General features: G+C 35.9%; 1 pseudogene; it reads left to right on the top strand.

The window, feature by feature from the left end:
* LOC132436597 (proteolipid protein 2 pseudogene) overlaps positions 1-21,997 on the top strand; it is a 106,329-nt pseudogene that overhangs the window by 3,338 nt on the left and 80,994 nt on the right.

The following is a 21,997-nucleotide window of genomic DNA, read 5'->3' as shown; positions in this document are numbered from 1 at the left end:
TAAAGAGAAGATCCACCATTTGAAAGAAGAGGACCAAATTAGAGCAGCTATCACTCACTAAAATGGAATTAATGCAGGAAATAGGAGAAAACTTTTTTTTTAAATCCTGTTCATGTTCTTAACTGAAATTTAAAGAGCGACAAGGGCAGGTCATGAAAATGGAGCATCTGAGAACCAGAATGTTCTTGGATATTAAAAAATAGATGAATATTTAAGTTGAAAAGATTATAGAAGTTAACAGAAAAATAGATGCTGCTGAAAACTGATTTAGTGAATTATAAGACCATATCAAAGAGTCCTTCCAGAGTGCAGCACTAAAAGATAAAGAAATAGAAATTGTGAAAGAAAATATTTTAGAGATATTAAAAATAGACCCAGGAGATCTAATATTTATATGTTGGAAGTTTTAAAAGCAAAAGTGGAATATTATATATTACAGTACTTATTTTGTAGTATACCAATACCTATTCATATTCATATACTACAAAATACAAATAGGTATTTGTAGACTATAAAACATTAAAAGAAATTAAAGGAGACCTAAATAAATGGAAACACATTCTGTGTTGTTGGAGTTAAAGAGTTAATATTGGTATGGTGGTAGTACTCCCCATATTGATCTACGGATTCAGCACAATCCCTATCAAAATTCCAAAACTGCTTTTTTCTTTCTTGAAGAAATTGACAAGCCACCCCTATAATTCATACGGAAATGCAAGGGACTCAGGTAGCCAAAACAATCTTTTTTTAAAAATAAAAAAATTCAGACTACACTTCCCAATTTCAAACTTTATTACAAAGCTATAGTAATCAAGATAGTGTGGTTCTGGCATAAGGATAGACATATAGATCAAAGGAATAGAATTAAGAGTCCAGAAATAAGCCCATGCATCTATGGTCAACTGATTTTCAGCAAGGGTGTCAAAATAATGCAATGGCAAAAGAATAGTCTTTTCAACAAACAGTGCTGGGACAACTGGATATCCACATGCAAAAGAATGAATTTGGACATCTGCCTTACAGCAGATACAAAAATTAACTTAAAATGGATCTTAGATCTAAATGTAAGAGCTGAAACAATAAAACTTTTTCATAGAATTCTTTAACGTTAGGTTAGGTAATGGTTTCTTAACATGACACCAAAAGCACAAGCAACAAAGGAAAAACTAGATAAATTGATTCATAAAATTAAAAACTGTCCTATGTGCATCAAAGGACAGTATCAAGAAAGTGAAAAGGTAACCCACAGTATGGGAGAAAATATTTGCAATCACATATCTGATAAGGACCTATTATCTATAATATATAAAGAACTCTTACAATTCAACAATAAAAGACAAATAATCCAAATGAAAAATAGTCAAAGGATTTGAACAGACATTTCTCCAGAGAAGATATACAAATGGCCAATAATCACACAAAAAGGTGTGTAACATAATTAGCTACTAGGGAAATATAAATCAAAACCACAATGACAAAAAAAAAAACAACCCACAATGATATACCACTTTATACCCACTAGGATGGCTATTATTTTAAAAAAAAGAGTAACAGGAAACATACAATGGAATACTATTTAGCTTTAAAAAGGAAGAAAATTCTGACACAATGTACATGAACCTGAAGACATTATGCTAATTGTAGTAAACCAGTCACAAAAGGACAAATACTGTATGATTCCACGTATGTGAGATACCTAGAGTAGTCAAATTCCTAGAGACAGAAAGTAGAATGAACAGTGGTTCATTTGGGGATGAGGAGCCTGAAGAGGGAGGTGATGGGGAGTTATTGTTTAATGGGTACGGTTAGGGTTAGGGTTAAGGTTAAAGTTTCAGTTTGGGAAGATGAAAAAAGTTGATGGAGATGGATGGTGGTGATGAATGCACAAAAATGTGAATATACTTAATTCCACTAAACTGTACCCTTAAAAATTGTTGAAATGGTAAATATCATGTTATGTATAGTTAACCATAATAATAAAAAAAGAAACTGTAAAAAAAAATTTTGAGCTGTAATAACAAATGTTAGCAAAGCTATAATAACAAATGGAGCACTTATACATTGCCGATAGGAATGTAAAACAGTGTAGCACTGTGGAAAGCAGTTTGGCATTTCATCAAAACGGAGTTATAATATGATCCAACAATTCCACTCCTAGATATATACCCCAGAGAATTTTTTTTTTTTTGTATTCCCAGAAGCCTCTTTTTTTTTTTTTTTTAACATCTTTATTGGGGTATAATTGCTTTACAATGGTGTGTTAGTTTCTGCTTTATAACAAAGTGGATCAGTTATACATATACATATGTTCCCATATCTCTTCCCTCTTGCGTCTCCCTCCCTCCCACCCTCCCTATCCCACCCCTCCAGGCTGTCACAAAGCACCGAGCCAATATCCCTGTGCCATGCGGCTGCTTCCCACTAGCTATCTACCTTACTACGTTTGCCCCAGAGAATTTAAAACATATATTCACACCAAAGCTCATACATGAATGTTCATAGCAGCATTATCCATAGCAGCCAAAAAGTAGACACAATGCAAATGTCCATCAACCAATGAATGGATAATTCAAGTGTGGTCTATCCATATAATGGAATATTATTCAGTAATTTTTAAAAAATGAAGTACTGATACATGCTCCAAAATGGATGAACCTTCAAAACATGCTAAGTAAAATAAGCCAGACATTAAAGGTCACACATTATATGATTCCATTTATATGAGATATCTAGAATAGGCAAATCCACAGAGATAGGAGGTAGATTAGTGGTTATCTAGGCTAACGTTTGGAGGGAAATGGAGAGTAAGTGCTAATGGGTACAGGTTTCTTTTTTGGGTGATGAAAATACTCTAAGACTGATTGTGGTGATGGTTGCACAACTCTGTGAATATACTCAAAACCACTGGATAGTACACTTTAAAAGGGTAAATTTTACTGTATGTAAATTATATCTCAGTTTTTAAAATGGAATGCATAAAGGAGAAACAGTATTAATACAAATAATAGAAAAAAAATATCCTGAGATAAATATAAATTTGTGTATTCAGTTTGAAAGGGCAAGATTATTTCAAAAAGAACCATATTTACACATATCCTTGTGAAGTTTCTAATTTTGAATATAAAGAATAAAATTCTAGGGAGTTCCCTGGCAGTCCAGTGGTTAGAACTCTGCACTTTCTCTGCCGTGGGCCCAGGTTCAATCCCTGGTGGGGGAAGTAAGATCCTGCAAGCCATGTGGTGCAGCCAAAAATAAAGGATAAAATTCTATGATATTTCAGACCTCCCATTAAAGGGTATATATAAAGAAAAATAATCAGGTCATCATCTGAGATCTCTACATTACATGAAGAAATATTTATGGGACTATGTTCTGAATGAAAACTATATCAATTTGAATTCAAAAACTGTAACACAGTTGCCTCCCAAGCAATTCTTCTCCCACTGGGCAGCAGTTTAATGAACATTACAATTTCCTTCCCCTCACCCCACCCTAGTGATTGGATCAGGGATGGACAATAATATAGGTCTGAACCAATGAATACATGGCATTTCCTTGCCACTGAGTTTGGTTAGTGTTACTCTCATTAAAGTGAAGGGCAATGCTTTATTCAATGACTAAGGAAAAACAATTCTCCCTTCTTAGCTGTGTATCCTGAATTGCTACAACCATCCTGATACAATGAGGGAAGCTAACACAAGGAAGAGAGCAGATTTAAGAAAATCAAAAATCGAGTTGGAGCCCTCAACAAACTGTGTTTGCAACTTGCCTCTGAACTCTGTTAAATGAGACAAAATTACATTTTTTTAAAAATTAAGTTTCTTTGTGATGCCTTTGATGTTGCTTGCAATTAAATAAAGACTCAGTAAAAGGGAAGATAGGGTATACAAAAAATACCAGAGAGTAAAAACCCAGAGAAATATAATTATTGATAATGTTTTTATAAAATCCAATGTAAATATTAAGACAGGGTAATTACATAGGAAAGCAAAAATTAAAATAGCAAAAATAATGTAGAATTTAAATTCCAGTTTATTTCATAAAATGTAGGAGATATGGGTTCCTGGAGAGAGGATTATAACTGTTAAAAGTCTTATCATGTTTGGGGAAGAGAACAGGGCATAAAGAATAATCACTTTTTTCTTGATATTTATACGCATATTCAATTTTTTTTAATTTAAAGGTAATGGCCACAATTGAAAGTTGTAGAACTTTCAAATAATTTGAGGGAAAAAACATACAAAGAAAACTTCACCAGAACCACAACAGTCAGGAAAAGAGGCGAAAACAATAAAGAATAATAAAGAGAAAACAAGATGTATGAATACATTCTTAGCATTAATAACAATAAACTCAGTGAGCTAAATTTCCCTATTAAAAGACAAAAATCTCTGAGTGAAAAAAAAAATTTAACTATTCTCCTTATGAATTGTACCTGAAATAAAATGACACAGAAAGATTGAAAATAAATAGATGGCCAATAAAGTTACAAGCAAAAGCAGGGAAAAAAGTAGCAATATAAAATCAAAGTGAAATTCATGATTAAAAAGTAAGTAGAACAATAAAACCAATTGACTTTGAAGGATAGCAGACATTTACTGTACACTCACTACATGTCAAGCACTCAGCTGAGGATTTTCTATAGTAATCCTTACGACACTACACAGTGACTGTGGTTAACACTTCCATTTTGCAGATGAGGAACTAGGCTTTAGAGAGATTAGGTGTTTTCAGTGTCTGACACACAGCGATAGACATGGAACTCAAACCCTAATCTGCTAATTCCAAAGTGTAAATTTATAGCACCAAAATATTTAAATAAATAACTAGTGGAAATAAAAGAAGAATGTATTTTTAAAAATTTAACCCATTTCTCTAAGAAATGGACAGATCTCATAGACCAAAAATAAATAGAAAAGAGAGGATTTGGGGGACTTCCCTGGCAGCCCAGTGGTTAAGACTCTGTGCTTCCACTGCATGGGGCACAGGTTCGATCTCTGATCAGGGAACTAAGATCCTGCATGCCGTGCAGTGTAGCCAAAAGTTAAACAAAAAAAGAGAGAGAGAGAGGATTTGGATAATGCAAGAAAACACATATATAGTACATAGAGTTAAACCATGGCGTATGCATCTTTTCTAAAGTCTAAGATACTAAAATACTTTAAGCCACAAAGAAAATCTTATCAAATTCTGATGAATGGAAATCTAGGGCCTAGGCCATAGTTTTTGACCCTAAAATTGGAAAGCTATACATTAATTATGAAAGAGATAACTAATATAAAACTACTTGATGATTAAGAAATCTTTCTAAATAAAAATAAATCTAATATGCAATTACAGATTAGTTTAAAATTATGAAGAGTGAGAACACACACATTAAAAACCTAGGGGTGGGCTTCCCTGGTGGCACAGTGGTTGAGAGTCCACCTGCCGTTGTAGGGGACACGGGTTCATGCCCCAGTCCGGGAAGATCCCACATGCCGCGGAGTGGCTGGGCCCGTGAGCCATGGCCGCTGAGCCTGCGCATCCAGAACCTGTGCTCCACAACGGGAGAGGCCACAACAGTGAGAGGCCTGCATGCCGCAAAAAAAACCCCTAGGGGTTCATGACATTAGATTTGGCAATAATTTCTTGGATGTGACACCAAAAACATAGGCAACAAAAGTAAAAATAGAAAAAAATGACTACATCAAAATTTAAAACTGTGCATCAAAGGACACAATCAACAGAGTAAAAAGGCAACCCACAGAATGAGGGAAAATACTTGCAAATCGTATATCTGATAAGGAGCTGATATACAGACTATATAAAGAGCTAATACAACTCAACAACAGCAACAAACCCAACCCAATCAAAAAATGGGCCAAGGATTTGAATAGATATTTCTCCAAAGACATATACATGTCCAACAAGCACGTTAAAAGATGATCAATAGGAACCAATCATCAGAGGAGTGTAAATAAAAACCACAAAGAGATATCACCTTACACCCATTTAGGATGGCTACTGACAACAACAACAAACCAGAAAATAATTAGCATTGGCAAGGGTGTAGAGAAATTGGAACCCTACTGCATTCCTGGCGGGAATATAAAATTGTGAAGCCACTATGGAAAACAGTATAGCAAATCGCAAAAAATTAAAAATAGAATTAGCATGGTATCCAACAATTCTACTTCTGGGTACATATGCAAAAGAATTGAAAGCAGAGTCTCAAAGAGATATTTATACACCCATCATTCATAGCAGCATTATTCACAATAGTCAAAAGGTGGAAGTAAAAAAAAAAAAAAAAAAAAGGTGGAAGTAACCCAAGTGTCCATCAACAAATGAATGGACAAACAAAATATGCTACATACATACAATAGACTATTATTTAGCCTTAAAAAGGAAGGAAATTCTGACACATGCTACAACATGGATGAACCTTGAGACTATTATGCTAACTGGCTTTTAAACTCTAGGATATGTTATCCTTTCCTCCTTACATGTTTGAATCTCTTTGTAGACACCTTTTATAGAAAGATCCTGATATCTGTGATTTCTTTGAAACCATATAGAACTAGTTGTTGGAATTTCTTACATTTCCTTCAATAGGTTTTCTGAGAAATCAGATACATGATTTGCAAGTATTTTCCCTTATTCTGTAGGTTGCCTTTTTACTCTGTTGATTGTGTCCTTTGATGCACAGAAGTTTTAAATTTTGATGTAGTCATTTTTTTCTATTTTTACTTTTGTTGCCTATGTTTTTGGTGGCATATCCAAGAAATTATTGCCAAATCTAATGTCATGAACCCCTGAGAAATTGGGTTTTTCTTTCTACCTTTTTGCTTATGTTTCTTTCTTCCTTTCCATTTATTTATTTATTACTTTCCAGTTTTTTTTTAATACACACACATGTTCCGTGCTGATATTTTCTTATCATTGCTTGTCTTTGTTTGAAGTTACCTTTGTTTGCTGAAGAACAGTGCAGAGTGGAATAATTAGGAAAAGTTTTTTAAAAATTAATTAATTGATTAATTTTTTTAAACAGATAAAATGAATTTGGACAGTCCCAGCTGTTTGGATTTTTTGTTGTTTTTAATACACTCTCACCAAATTTGATATGTCCTTTTCCCACAGGCATGTCTCCTTTTAGCTTTTGACCTTTAAGAAGATAGTGTTATGCACAGTGAAGCTTCTGTATCACAGGCTATTTTCCCTGTGATCTAGACATAAGTTCCTTCTCTCCTTCCATCTTCTGACAGTCTCCCTTGGCCTAGAGACTAGGTTGTTAATGACAAAAATGACATGTTTATGGAATATTAGCCATAAAAAATGAAATAATGCCATTTGCAGCAACATGGATGGACCTAGAGATTATCATACTAAATGAAGTCAGACAAAGACAAATACCATATGATTTCACTTATATGTGGAAACTAAAATATGATACAAAATAACTTATTTACAAAACAGAAACAGACTCACAGACATAGAAAACAAACTTATGGTTACCAAACTTAAGGGAAAGAGGGGAGAGATAAATTAAGAATTTGGGATTAACAGATACACACTATGATATATAAAATAAATAAACAAGGGCCTACTGTAGAGCACAGGGAACTATATTCAATATCTTGTAAAAGAATCTGATAAAGAATATATATATATATATATATATATAACTAAATCACTGTTGTACACCTGAAACATTATAAATCACCTATATTTCAATTTTTTTAAAATGACATGCTTACATTACTTATTCAGCTCCACTTCCCTCAGATGTTCTGTGACATATAATTTGGTTTCTATAGGAACATTCTCAGCTTTTACTGAAGTCCAATCCACATTCTGTTAAAAGCATCTTGTAGCACTATAAAACTCTTAGAGGAAAACATAGGAAGAATACTCTTTGACATAAATCACAGCAAGATATTTTTTGATCCACCTCCTAGAGTAATGGAAATAAAACCAAAAATAAACAAATGGGACCTAATGAAACTTAAAAGCTTTTGCACAGCAAAGGAAACCATAAACAAGACGAAAAGACAACCCTCAGAATGGGAGAAAATATTTGCAAATGAATCAACTGACAAAGGAATAATCTCCAAAATATATAAACAGCTCATGCAGTTCAATATTAAAAAAACAAACAACCCAGTCCAAAAATGGGCAGAAGACCTAAATAGACATTTCTCCAAAGAAGACATACAAATGGCCAAGAAGCACTTGAAAAACTGCTCAACATCACTAATTATTAGAGAAATGCAAATCAAAACTACAATGAGGTATCACCTGACACCATTTAGAATGGGCCTCATCAGAAAATCTACAAACAACAAATCCTGGAGAGGGTGTGGAGAAAAGGGAACCCTCTTGCACTGCTGGTGGGAATGTAAATTGATACAGCCACTATGGAGAATAGTATGGAGGTTCCTTAAAGAACTAAAAATAGCATTACCATATGACCCAGCAATCCCACTAATGGGCATATACCCAGGGAAAGCTGTAATTCAAAAAGACACATGCACCCCAATGTTCATTGCAGCACTATTTACAATAGCCAGGTCATGGAAGCAACCTAAATGCCCAATGACAGACAAATGGATAAAGAAGATGTGGTACATATACACAATGGAATATTACTCAGCCATAAAAAGGAACAAAATTTGGTCATTTGTAGAGACGTGGATGGATCTAGAGACTGTCATACAGAGTGAAGTAAGGCAGAAAGAGAAAAACAGATATCGTATATTAACGCATATATGTGGAACCTAAAAAATGGTACAGATGAACTGGTTTGCAGGGCAGAAATTGAGACACAGATATAGAGAACAAACGTATGGACACCAAGAGGGGAAAGCAGCAGGGGGTGGGGCTTGTGGTGTGATGAATTGGGAGATTGGGATTGACATGTATACACTGATGTGTATAAAATGGATGACTAATAAGAAAATAAATAAATAAACATTTAATAAAAGCATCTTGTAAACAACAAGGTCTTACTATATAGCACAGGGAACAATATTCAATGTCTTGTAATAACCTATAATGGAAAAGAATCTGAAAAAGGATATATATATATATATCAGATATATATATATATATATCCGAATCACTTTGTTGTACCCTAGAAACTAACACAACACTGTAAACCAACTATATTTGAATTTAAAAAAATAATAATAATCTTGAACATGTTTTCAAGTCCCTGACCGTCTCACCCAGAGCATGAGGAGGCTCCTATTGAACTCTTAAGCACCCTCTTTCTCATGGCCCCCAGCTTTAACAGCATTTGGCAAGCACATTTCATAGTGTGTGGCTTGGGATCATGACTGCGATGTTTAGTTTATGTGTCAACCTAGCTAGGCTAGAGTACCCAGTTACTTAATCAAACACTAAGTGTTGCTGTGAAGGTATTTTGCAGATGTAGTTAACATCTACAGTCAATTTACTTTAAGTTAAGGAGATTACTCTTGATAATATGGATGGGCCTCATCAAATCAGTTGAAAGGCCCTAAGAGCAAAAATGAGGTTTACCTAAAGAAGAAATCCTGCCTCAAAATGGCAGCATTAGCTCCTCCCTGAGAGTTTTCAGCTTGCTGGTCTACCCTATAGATTTCAGACTTGCTGGCTCCCACGATCACATAAATTAATTTCTTGAAATATGTATGTCTGTGTTGAAAGTACCTTTCTCAGTTTTGCATCCTGTATTTTCACTCTCTTTATGGTGTCTTTTGATGAGCAGAAGTTCTTAATTTGAACTTGTGTTTATCAATCTTTTACTTCTCATAGTTTATAGTTGTTTAAATCTTTCCCTATTCCAAAGTCTTAAAGACATTTCCCTACATTTTAGAAAAAATTTTAAGCTTTTCCTTTCACATTTAAGTTCTTACTCCAGATAAAATTAAATTCTTTACAAATATGAAGTAAGACTCCAATTTTATTTTTTCCATATGGATAACCAATAATCTCAGCACCATTTATTGAATAGTGTTTTCCTCCACTGATCTGAATTTCCTACATTGCTTATCACACTTCCATATATGCGACAAATTTTTCCCTGTGTTTTCTACTATCCTGTCATTTTAAACCTAACATTCTACCATTGACTTCTCATGTGCTCACACACTATTTAAATCCTTTAGATCTGTCTCATATCATCAATTAACAAAGACTTGCCATCCTCTAACTGCCGTATCCAACAGCCTTCTCTTAGTTCCCATTCTTTTCAACTTCAAGGCAGTACTTAAAACATTTCACTGTTTCTTCCCTCTTAACACTGTCTTCTACTTTTTTTTTTTTTTTTGATCTGTTATTTTCTTGGTTATATTTTTACTCTTTCTTGTCTGGCTCTTTGATAACTCTTTGATAACTCCTCTGAAATTTCTCTCTACATTTATTTCTTTGACAATTTCATCCACTTTCATATCTTCTATCATCACCTCTTTTCTAGCTCATCTACTCTCTTCAGAGGGAGGTCCACATCTCTAACGGGTGGTTAGATGTTTGCCACTTTCTTAAACTCAGCATAGGGCCTTGAACTCAAGATGTCAAAAGCTGACTTTAATCCCTTTTCTCAAGCCTAGTTCTCTTGATTATACATTTTTCACTGACATGACCATCTTGCTGGCCAAATCAGGTTCAAAAGTCATAGTTAGTTTCTTCACATTCCCTTCTCTACCACCTTCAACCAGTGGGCAAATACTACATATTCTCAACCATGTTTGTGCCAAGAAATCCTCACTTTTCCTTTTCGACTTTCTCCTTTTAGTTCAGAACTGTGAGGGGATCCCCAGGATGAGTCAGATGCCCAGTGATCTGAGTATCATTCAGTTCGGAGGTCATCAGAAATGAGTAATCAAAAATACAGAGTGAAGTAAGTCAGATAGAGAAAAACAAATACTATATGGTAACACATATATATGGAATCTAAAGAAAAAAATATGGTTATGAAGAACCTAGGGGCAGGACAGGAATAAAGACAGAGACATAGAGAATGGACTTGAGGACACAGGGAGGGGGAAGGGTAAGCTGGGACGAAGTGAGAGAGTGGCATGGACTTATATATACTACCAAAATAGATAGCTAGTGGGAAGCAGCCGCATAGCACAGGGAGATCAGCTCAGTGCTTTGTGACTGCCTAGAGAGGTGGGACAGGGAGGATGGGAGGGAGACGCAAGAGGGAGGATATATGGGGATATACGTATATGTATAGCTGATTCACTTTGTTATAAAGCAGAAACTAACACACCATTGTAAAGCAATTATACTCCAATAAAGATGTTAAAAAATAAATTTTTTTAAAAAAAATACAGAGACTAACTGAAAACTAACATTCTACCCTGGTGGGATTTTCTAAAACTTTCTGTTTTACTATTAAATTGGTTTTGAATCAGTCTATTTCTCTCCATCTTCCTGTACCCATCCCAGTCTAGCAGTCAGCAGCATCCTTCTCCTGGACCATTCCATCAGAAGTTTGGCTAGCTTTGCATTCACTCAGGCCTGCCTGCAATCCAGTCTTCTCCACAGAAACCAGAGTGGTGTTTAAAAATAAAAATCTACACATATCCCTCCCCTGTTCAAAATATATACGTATGGCAATTTTTACACAGTGCTCAAGATAGGCTAGACACTCTTCTAAGCTCTTTTAACTAATTTAATTGATAAAACTTTATGTGTTGAGTACTATTATTATCGTCATTTTATATAAAAGGAAACTGAGGAACAAATAGGCTAAAAGATTTTTCCCTGGTACCACTGTCAATATGTGGTGTATCTAAGATACATGAACCCAGGCAATCTGTTTCCAGAGTCTACTGTGCCTCTAAGAACATTTTGATGGCTTCTCTTTGTCCTTAAGAAAAGATGCAAAATTAGCCTGTTGGGATCTTAAGGCTTAAATGTTAAAGGAGAAGAGATTTGACCATCTACCTTCAGAAATAAAACACTGCAGAGGGAGATTGTTATGGGTTGAATTTTGTCCTCCCAAAATTAATATTTTGAAGTTCTAACACCTGTACCTCAGAATGTGACCTTGTTTGGAAATAGGGTTATTGTAGATGCGATTAGTTAAGATGAGGTCAGACTGAAGTGGGGTGGGCCACTTCAATAAGACTGAAGTTCTTATAAAAAAGGAAATTTGGACACAGACGTGCACACAGGGAGAACACCATGTGAAGATAAAGGCAAGATTGGGGAAGACATCTACAAGTCATAGAACACTAAAAATTGTCAGCAAACCATCAGAAGCCAGGAGAGAGGCATAGAAGAGATTTTCCCTAACAGCCCTCAGAAGGAGCAAGCCTGCTGACACCTTGATCTTGGGCTTCCAGTCTCCAAAACCATGACACAATAAATTTCTGTTGTTTAAGCCACCCAATTTGTGTTACTTTGTTATGGCAGCCTGAGCAAATTAATACAGAGGTTTCTCAAGAGGATTCATATTTACAACTATCTCAGGCATGAAGTCATAATTAAGGCTGTTAAAAACTTTAAGGAATTTCTCTTTCCTTTTTCTTGTTTTTCATCAATACAATTATTCTGAGGTACAATTGACAACATTATATTAGTTTCAAGTAATGATTGAAACGTAATGACAACATAATGATTCAATATTTGTATATATTGTGAAATGATCACCACAGTAAGTCTAGTTAACATATGTCACCACGTATAGTTACAGAAATCTTTCTTGTGAAGAGAACTTTTAAGATCTAATCTCTTAGCAACTTTCAAATATGCAATAGAGTATTATTAACTATAGTTGCCATATTGTACATTATAGCACATTTATTTTATAACTGGAAGTTGGTACCTTTTGACTCCCTTCACCCATTTCATCCACTCCCTAAACCCCCGCCGTGGCAACCACCAATCTGTTTTCTGTATCCATGAGCTTGTTCTTTTGGTTTTTGGGGTGGTTTTTTGTTGTTGTTGTTTTGGTTTTGTATTTATTTATTTATTTATTGGCTGCGCTGCACGGCTTGCAGAATCTTAGTTCCCTGATGGGAGACTGAACCCATGGCCCCCGCAATGGAAGCACAGAGTCGTAATCCCTGGACCACCAGGGAATTCCCTTGGTTCTGTTTTTAGATTCCACATAGAAGTGAGATCGTATGGTATTTGTCTTTCTCCGGCTGACTTATTCCATTTAGCGTAATGCCCTCAAGGTCCATCCCTGTTGTTACGAATGGCAAGATTTCCTTCTTTTGGCTGAATAATATTCCATTTTATATAAATATAGATCACATTTTCTTAATCCATTCATCTGTTGATGGACACATATTGTTTCCATATCTTGGCTATTGTAAATAATGCTGCAATGATGTGAAGATGTATATATTTTTTGAAGTTAGTAATTTCATCTTGTTCAGATAAATACCCTGAAGTGGAATTGTTGGACCATATGTTGGACCATGTATTTTTAATTTTTTGAGGAACTTCCATACTGTTTTCCATAGTGGTTATACCAATTGGCATTGCCACCATGAGTACACTTATCTCCACATCCATGCCAGCATTTGTTATCTCTTATCTTTTTTGATAATAGCCATTCTAACAGGTGTGAGGTAGTATCTCATTGTGGTTTTGATTTTCATTCCCCTGATTAGTGATGTTGAGCATCTTTTCATGTACCTTTTGGCAATCTGTATGTATTCTTGGGGAAAATGTTTATACTCAGATCCCTTGCACATTTTAAAATTGGATTGTTCATTTTTTTGGTATTAAGTTGTATGAGCTTTTTTCATATTCTGTATATTAGGAATTTTTAGCTTTGTGATTTCTCTATATTTATTAGATTCTTTAGTGATTAACAGTAAACTCCATAAAACGTAAGGAACAGGGACTTCCCTGGTGGCGCAGTGATTAAGAATCTGCCTGCCAATGCAGAGGACACAGGTTCGATCTCTGGTCCGGGAAGATCCCACATGCCATAGAGCAACTAAGCCCGTGCACCACAACTATTGAGTCCACATGCCGCAGCTATTAAAGCCTGGCGCCTAGAGCCCGTGCTCCGCAGCAAGAGAAGTCACCACAATGAGAAGTCTGCGCACCGCAACGAAGAGTAGCCCCCACTCGCCGCAACTAGAGAAAGCCCACGCACAGCAACGAAGACCCAATGCAGCCCTAAATAAATAAATAAATTTATTAAAAAAAAAAAAAAAACCTAAGGAACAGGTTGTTTGCCTTTGGGCATCTGAGGAAGAAGGAATTTATGGAAATTCCAAGACTCTAAAGCCAGTCTTGTTAAAGAAAATGACAAAGAATGCAAGGACAATGGCAACATAAAAAAGGAAAGACAAGAAGGCTACCCTTGGGGCCTCCGCCCCTCCCACACACAAAAACAGGAGAGGATAGGGAGCTGCCTAGGCATAACAGCCTAGAAGCTTCTCTGGTTTCCCAACACTTTTAACTCTTCTTGTCCAGAGAATTTTAGCCATCTTTTAGCAAGCCTCTTATGTCTCCTGTCTTTGCTCCTGCCATTTCTTCAGCCTAAGTGCTCATTTACCTCTTCTTCGAGTACCAGAGCCGGCACTAAGGGTGAGGCAAACAAGGCCCTAGGGTACAAAGTGTAAGGAAGCATCACTTTCAGGTGCCAACCCTGCATTTCCACCACCCTGGGAGTGAGAGCCTCCCTAAATTTTGCACCCTGGGTACCTGTTTAGTACAGCAAGGCTATTCACGCTTCAGTGCTCATCTACTCTTTCTCCATAACCCCAGTCAAAAGTAACTGCTTGTCCTATGTGCTACCATAACTCTTTGCTCATTTTTCTATTAATTAAGGCACTCGTGTCACCCCATGTCAAGATCTGGAGTCATCCTTGACTTTTCTCATTCTTTCACACCGCTCATTCAATCTGTCAAGAAATATTCTTGACCCTGCCTTAATAATATGCCCAAGTCTGACCACTTCTTACTCTCTGCACTGTTACCACCTTGTTCTGAGACCCTGGACATTTGCAGCAGCCTCCTAGTTTTCACTGACTTGCCCTCTCCCCGCGACAGCCCCCTCTCCAGGCTGTACTCCACAGAGCTGTCAAGGGGATCATCTTTTAAAATTTGAGACAGATCACATCACTCCCCTATCAAAACCCCCAACTGGTTCCCCACTTACTCAGAATAAGAGCCAATCTCCTTACCAAGGCCTCAATGGCCCTACCTGAGCCCGGCCGATCTCTCCAACCTGACTTCCTACCACGTTCCCTCTTTCTCTCTCCATTCCAATCACATTTATTCCCCTCCCTGGTGTTCCTCCAAGCCCACTCCTGCCTCTGGTCTTTGCCATTTCAGCTGACTCTACCTAGAAATCTGTTCCCTCAGAAAGTAACACATTTTACTTCTTAAAAGTTTTTCAGTTCTCTGCTTAAACAGCACATTCTCAGAAGCTATCTAAAATAGCACCCTCATCACTGCTATTTACATGGCTTTATCCCTTCACATTGCTTTGCTTTTCTTCAAGTACTTATTATCTGTATTTTATTATTTATTTGTACATTATAGGTCTTCTCCACTAGAATGTGTGCTAATGAGGGCAAGGATTTTTGTCTGGTTTTTTCCATGCTTTGTCTTCAGCGCCTAGAACTATGCCTGGTGTAGGACAAGAGAAAAATAAATATTCATTGGATGGATAGATGAATTCTGCTCAGTTTCATAGATCGTTTGCATAATTGTTTTATCCATTACAAGCCTTTACGGTAACTGTCAAGATCTCACTCTGCTCTGTATTTCCAAGGCATCTAGCATAGTGCTCTGCATTTCATACATACTCAGTAAATGTTAAATTGAATCAAATCTACCTCTCTGTAACTTTTTCTCCCTTACTCTTATCCATCACACATAATTCTACAAGATTAAGCTACTTACAATCCAGGTCTGATCATGTTTCTGTACTATTACTGTAAAGCCTCCAAGGAATTTTTTTTTTTTTTCTTTTTGCGGTACGCGGGCCTGTCACTGCCGTGGCCTCTCCCATTGCAGAGCACAGGCTCCGGACGCGCAGGCCCAGAGGCCATGGCTCACGGGCCCAGCCGCTCTGCGGCATGTGGGATCCTCCCAGACCGGGGCCCGAACCCGCGTCCCCTGCATCGGCAGGCGGACTCTCAACCACTGCGCCACCAGGGAAGTCCTTTTCTGAAATTTTCATGAAACTATTGTTTTGGGAAATCTTCTGTTCATGAAATACAGATAGAGTGCATACATGTTACTTAACCCTCACAACTACCCATAAGACAAATAATACTCTTGTCACTTGACAGATGAGGAAACAGAGCCTCAGAGACGTTTAATACTTTTTCCCAGGGTCAATTACCTAATAATTGTCTGATCTATTTGTTTCCAAGAATACAGCTGTTACACTACATTTTGCTATAATTTCCTTGGCATTCAAAGCCTTCCACAATATGGTCCGTATCTATCTTCTCAGTCTTACTCTTCTACTCCAGCCAGAAACTACTATTAAACCACAGAAGTGTATCCTTCCTATGAAGTCTTATATAAAATAGTGGAAAATGAGAATTGAGCAGTCAATAATAGGGAAATAATTTAAAAGAAAATAATATTTCACTCCAAGGACTGTTCATGAAATTAATATCTATAAGCTTACTTTGAAATACATCAAAAATAAGATGATTGATGGATGAATAGAGAGCTAGATATGCGACAAAGCATATATTTTTAAAATATTTTATTTATTTTTTTAATATTTTAAAATATATTAAAATATTTTATATTTTAATATTTTAATATTAAATATTAATATTAATAGTTTTAAAATATTTTATTTATTATCTATTTATTTGGTTGCACCAGGTTAATTGCAGCAGGTGTGCTCCTTAGTTGCAGCCAGCAGACTCCTTAGTTGTGGCTCACAGCCTCCTTAATTGAGGCACATGTCCTCCTTAGTTGCAGCAGGCAGGCTCCTTAGTTGTGGCATGTGAACTCTTAGTTGCAGTATGCATGTGGGATCTAGCTCCCAGACCAGGGATCGAACCTGGGCCCCCTGCATTGGGAGCACAGAGTCTTAACCACTGTGCAGCCCCAGAAGTCCCTATAGTAAAATATTAACTATAATATTTATGAATCTAAGCAATGAGAACATGGGTGTTCATAGTAAAATGTTTTTGACTCTTCTTATGCTTCACAATTTTTATAATAAAATCTTAGGAAAATGTATTGAATAATAAGGAAAATTTTTATAAAAAGTAGTATATTTTAAAAGCATGAGAAAATTGTATATAAAAAGGGATTGCCCCTCCCCCCACCAAGAAAACTAATTTACTAAATTATTACTAGTAGATGTGTTTAGCCAGCATCATATGGGTAATTTTAATTTTTCCCTTTTGTATTTTTTAGCATTTTACAAATGTTTAATGAGCATGTTGTTCAATTCAAATTTAAAAAGTAAAGTGTTTTAAAAAGTAAAAATGCATAGTAAATTGCACTTTACAATCCTATAAAATCAGCAGGATTCATGAGAAAGAATAGGAATCATCAGATAGAGGCAGGTAGGTCAAATGGAGAATTGGCCCTAAGACTGCCTCCCTGCTTTGATAAATGTTACCTGAATTACTTATAGGATTGCACCCCCCCTACTTTATCAAAAAGAATCTGCTATTAAATCTGCTATTATCTCCTATTTTCATTTTTTTCCTTGATGATCAAAAAGGCCATTTCTAGTGGAACTCTCTCACACCCCTATAGGTCCTACTGCTTAGAGCTGAACCACATCCACATAGCCCTTGATAGCAACCATTCACTAGAATCCACTTTGTGTGTTAGTGGAGGCCTCCCAGTCATGTAGGCTTGAAGATTTGGTAAATACATCTTGGAGCTTTTTGTAAGAATATTCCTGGAATTCTGACTCCCTATTGTTAACATAAATAAATTCTCTACATCAACATGCCAGAATGGAGTTGGGCTTTGGAGCTAAGGTCAAGGGTAGGGTCAATCAGCAGGGGTCTTACAAAACCTCAGAGGCTATGACATCTCAGTGTAGGGTGAATTTTTTCTACCATAAAAGTGAGTGTTTGCAGATTCTTGAAACAAACAAACGTGACTTGGCATCTTTTTTTTTTTTTGGTCTCTTTTATGTAAAAAAAAACTCTCCGGCAATTATCAGATGGCAAACTCACAAATAAACATTCAGGCCTCATTTAATTGAAAGATAACTTTTCTCAGACTTAACTATTATTTTAATCAGGTAATTTTCCACCATATATCAAACAGAGCCCATTTAATAGATAAATTTAAGCACAAAAAAATTGTCTCTAAGGCAGTATCTTTGGAGAAACACTAGAGAATCAAGAGACTATAAAATTAATACCAAAAAAATTATTGGGCTTCAATTATGTACTTGGCACAATTTCAGTGTTCTAGTATCATACAGATTTACCCATAACTACAATTTGGTTTGGATTACCTGAGGAAGAAAATGAACATGTTCTTTAAGTTTGCAACTGCAATTATTTCTTCCTATTGAAACTTTGCTTTGCACTATCAGTAATCATAGGTAAAAACAATCTAGACTTGCCTTGGTTTCTGCAGCTAGACCCTTGGTAAAAAATCCTACATACTCCAGTCTTCCCTGGCTCTTAAATTGGTTTCTGTAAATCAAGTAACTAGGCATCTGAGGTAAATTAAATTTGGGGGGAGGGTAAGTTACCTGTTAATGACCTAGCTATGAAAATATCACTGTATATATCTCTTTCAAATTTCAGTAGGGTTTCCAGCCACCCTGCAAAGTCTTCCCTGACAACTCCCATTCAGTGATTTTGCCTTTTTCTGATCAGTATGTAATCAAATTATATCATCTATTGTTACTTACCTGGCCCATGTGTATATCTTATCACCCTAAACAGATTGCAAGCTCCTAGAACGCTAGAACTAATTCTTACTTTTCTTCTGAGTTACCTTAGACACATGATAGTTTCTCAAGAAATACTTTTGAATGACTCACAAAAGACTAGTTGCGTGGAATAGGGGGAAATAATCAGCCTAAAAGATTGTAAAAGGAACCCAGCCTTTCACCTTCTTTCTACCTTCAGAACTCCCTCTTTCTCAGCTTGTATGGCTAGCAATTCCCTCTTGGCAGTATTGTCTAGGGGTCCGTGGTAAGCTAGGCTGCCTTTGCTCATAAGACACTGCTTGAACCTACCAACATTCCAGTGGATCAGGGAGAAGCTTATCAAATCAGCAGGACAAGTACATGTCATGCCCCAAATCTATTTGGAGATCAAATGGGCCTTACTCAATAATAAAATGGAAGCCTGGTTTTGTTTCTATTTGCTTGGCTTCAGATTAATTAAATACATTCCCCACAAGTACAAAGCAGCTGCTTTTCTGACATTCAATTAAATTGTCTTTCTCAAAGAGAAGCTGATCCCAGAGTATGGATAGTTCTAATTATGTTTTAGCCTGTTTTATGGCAAAACCCTAAAAAAGTTGAAAAGGAAGAAAGGAAACTCCCTATCCCTCCCTGTCACTGATGATCCAGCCCGAATTTTGTTAGAGGACAAACTCTGTACTAAAAGGGTTTAAACAAACCCAGTAGCCACAAAGTGAGATTTTCCACTGTTCCCAGGAATTATCAATACAACTTTTGCTATGTATACATCTTTGATTGATATGGACCAATACTGTTAGATTAACTCATTGTTTTTGCCTACAAACAAACGAATGTGTGTTGATTGTATAGACAGCATGTTTTCAGCACTGCTATAGGCACTGTGGGGTATAGAAGATGAATAAAAGTATGGTTCCTCTCTTCAATGGATTTACAATCTAATAAAGTGTGATAAGACTAACATTGAAAACAACTGTGGGGGACTTCCCTGGTGGCACAGTGGTTAAGACTCCATGCTCCCAAAGCTGGCATCCCGGATTCAATCCCTGGCCAGGGAACTAGATCCCACATGCATGCTGTAACTAAGAGTTCGCATGCCACAACTAAGGACTTGGCACAACCAACCAACCAAATAAATAAATATTTAAATTAAAAGAAAACAATTGTGAACAGTACAAGGCATTATATATGATCCAGTGCTGACTTGGAGACCTTAGACTTTAACTGCAACAGAAATTCAGTGAAGGGGGAAAAGTCATAGGGAGTTTCAGTCATAAAAGAAGACTTTGTGAAGAAAATGGGACAGCAAGTGAACATTGAAAGCGGGATGGAATCTGAGGCAAAGGAGGTAGATTGTCCATTCCAGTTTCAGAAAACATCATTTTGTTAATTCCTTAAGATGCCCAATTCTTGATTGGCAGAACATATATAAACAAATACACTTTCAATCACTGGGCTATTACCTTTTTTAAAAACTACCTTTAATATACTATTATTTTAGTGGTCTGTAAATAAATTTGCTCAATTTTCCATTTCCCAGTTGGCAGAGTCAGGCCAATAATTTGGCTTATTAGCTTTAAAGTTATTAGTTGTGTGCATATAGTTGATTAACAAATAAAAACAAAGTGGTCACTATGTGCAAGGCCCTTTTTTAGTTGTTGGGGATAAAATGGTGCACAAGTAATTAAGATGCCTGTCAAGTTTAAATGTGCTGGTGGAGACAGACATACAAAGAAAAACATGATTACAATTATAGTATGTGTCATCAAAGAAAAATATAGAGAGCTATGAAAGCATATATTAGGAAAGTCTAACTTAGAGAAGCAGTGACAAATTTCTTGAGAAATTGATAATTTAGGCTGAGGCCTGAAGCGTATAGGAGTTAAAGGTAAGGGTAGCAGGAACAGATTACTTTAGGAATAGAGAAGGCAATTAATGTGGTTGGAGGTTAGCAGGAGATAAGGCTGGACAAATAAGTAGAGTTGGGTCATGCTTATCTATCTATATAATAAACAAATTATAAATTATAGCAAACTGAAATATTCAGCAGCCGTCACATTTAATTTTACTTTTTTATCACAAACTCTGATGAGAATTAAATTGCTCTTATGATAAAAACAACTTGAAAAGATAAAACAAGAATGTCTTGTTATTTCATTCATGATGACTTCCTTACAGTAGACATCTACAAGACATAAACAGAATTTTAGAATTCCAATTAAAGTAGTTATCTCTAAAATTATGAAATAAACTGGGAGAAATCATACTCATAATAGGCAACATAGTGAAGCAATTAAGTGTATAGAATCTTGGAACCAGACTTCTTGGGTTTGAATTCCAGCTCCCATACTTACTCATTCTATGACATTAGGCAAATTTGAGCTCCAGTTTTCCTACCTTTAAAATGGGGATGGATTACAGCAAAAGCACAAGAAACAAAAGGAAAAATAGCTAAATTGGAGTTCATCAAAAGTAAAAACTTTTTTTCTTCAAAGGACAAAATCAAGAAAGTGAAAAAACCCCACAGAATGGGAAAAAATATGTACAAATTATATATCTGATAAGGGACTTGTATCTAAAATAGATAAAGAATTCTTACAACTCAATAACAAAAAGATAAATAACCCATTGAAAAATTGGCTGATGATTTGAACAGACATTTCTCCAGAGAAGATATACAAATGGGCAAAAAGCACATGAAAAGATATTCAGTATCATTTGCCATCATAAAAATGCAAATCAAAACCACATACGATACTACTTTACATCCACTAACATGGCTATAATTAAAAAGATGGACAATAACAAGTGTTGGTAAGGATGTGGAGAAATTATACTGCTGGTGAGAATGTAAAATGGTACAACCATTTTGGAAAACAGTCTGGGAGTTCTTCAGATATTTAAAGATAGAATTACCATATGACCTAGCAATTCTACTCCCAGATATATACCAAAGAGAAATGAAAATGTACATCTGCATAAAAACTTTTATATGAAAGTTCATGACAGCATTATTCATAGTAGACAAAAAGTAGAAGCAATCCAACCAAGTGTCCATGAACTGATGAATGGATAAACAAGATGAGGCATAACCATACAATAGAATATTATTTGGCAATAAAAAGGAATTAAGTACTGATATATGCTACAACATGGATGAACCTCAAA

The sequence above is a fragment of the Delphinus delphis genome, chromosome 13 (assembly GCF_949987515.2).
Source record: "Delphinus delphis chromosome 13, mDelDel1.2, whole genome shotgun sequence".
Taxonomy (NCBI): domain Eukaryota; kingdom Metazoa; phylum Chordata; class Mammalia; order Artiodactyla; family Delphinidae; genus Delphinus; species Delphinus delphis.
Note: the sequence above shows the minus strand (reverse complement) of the source record. Positions and strands in the feature narration are given on the sequence as shown.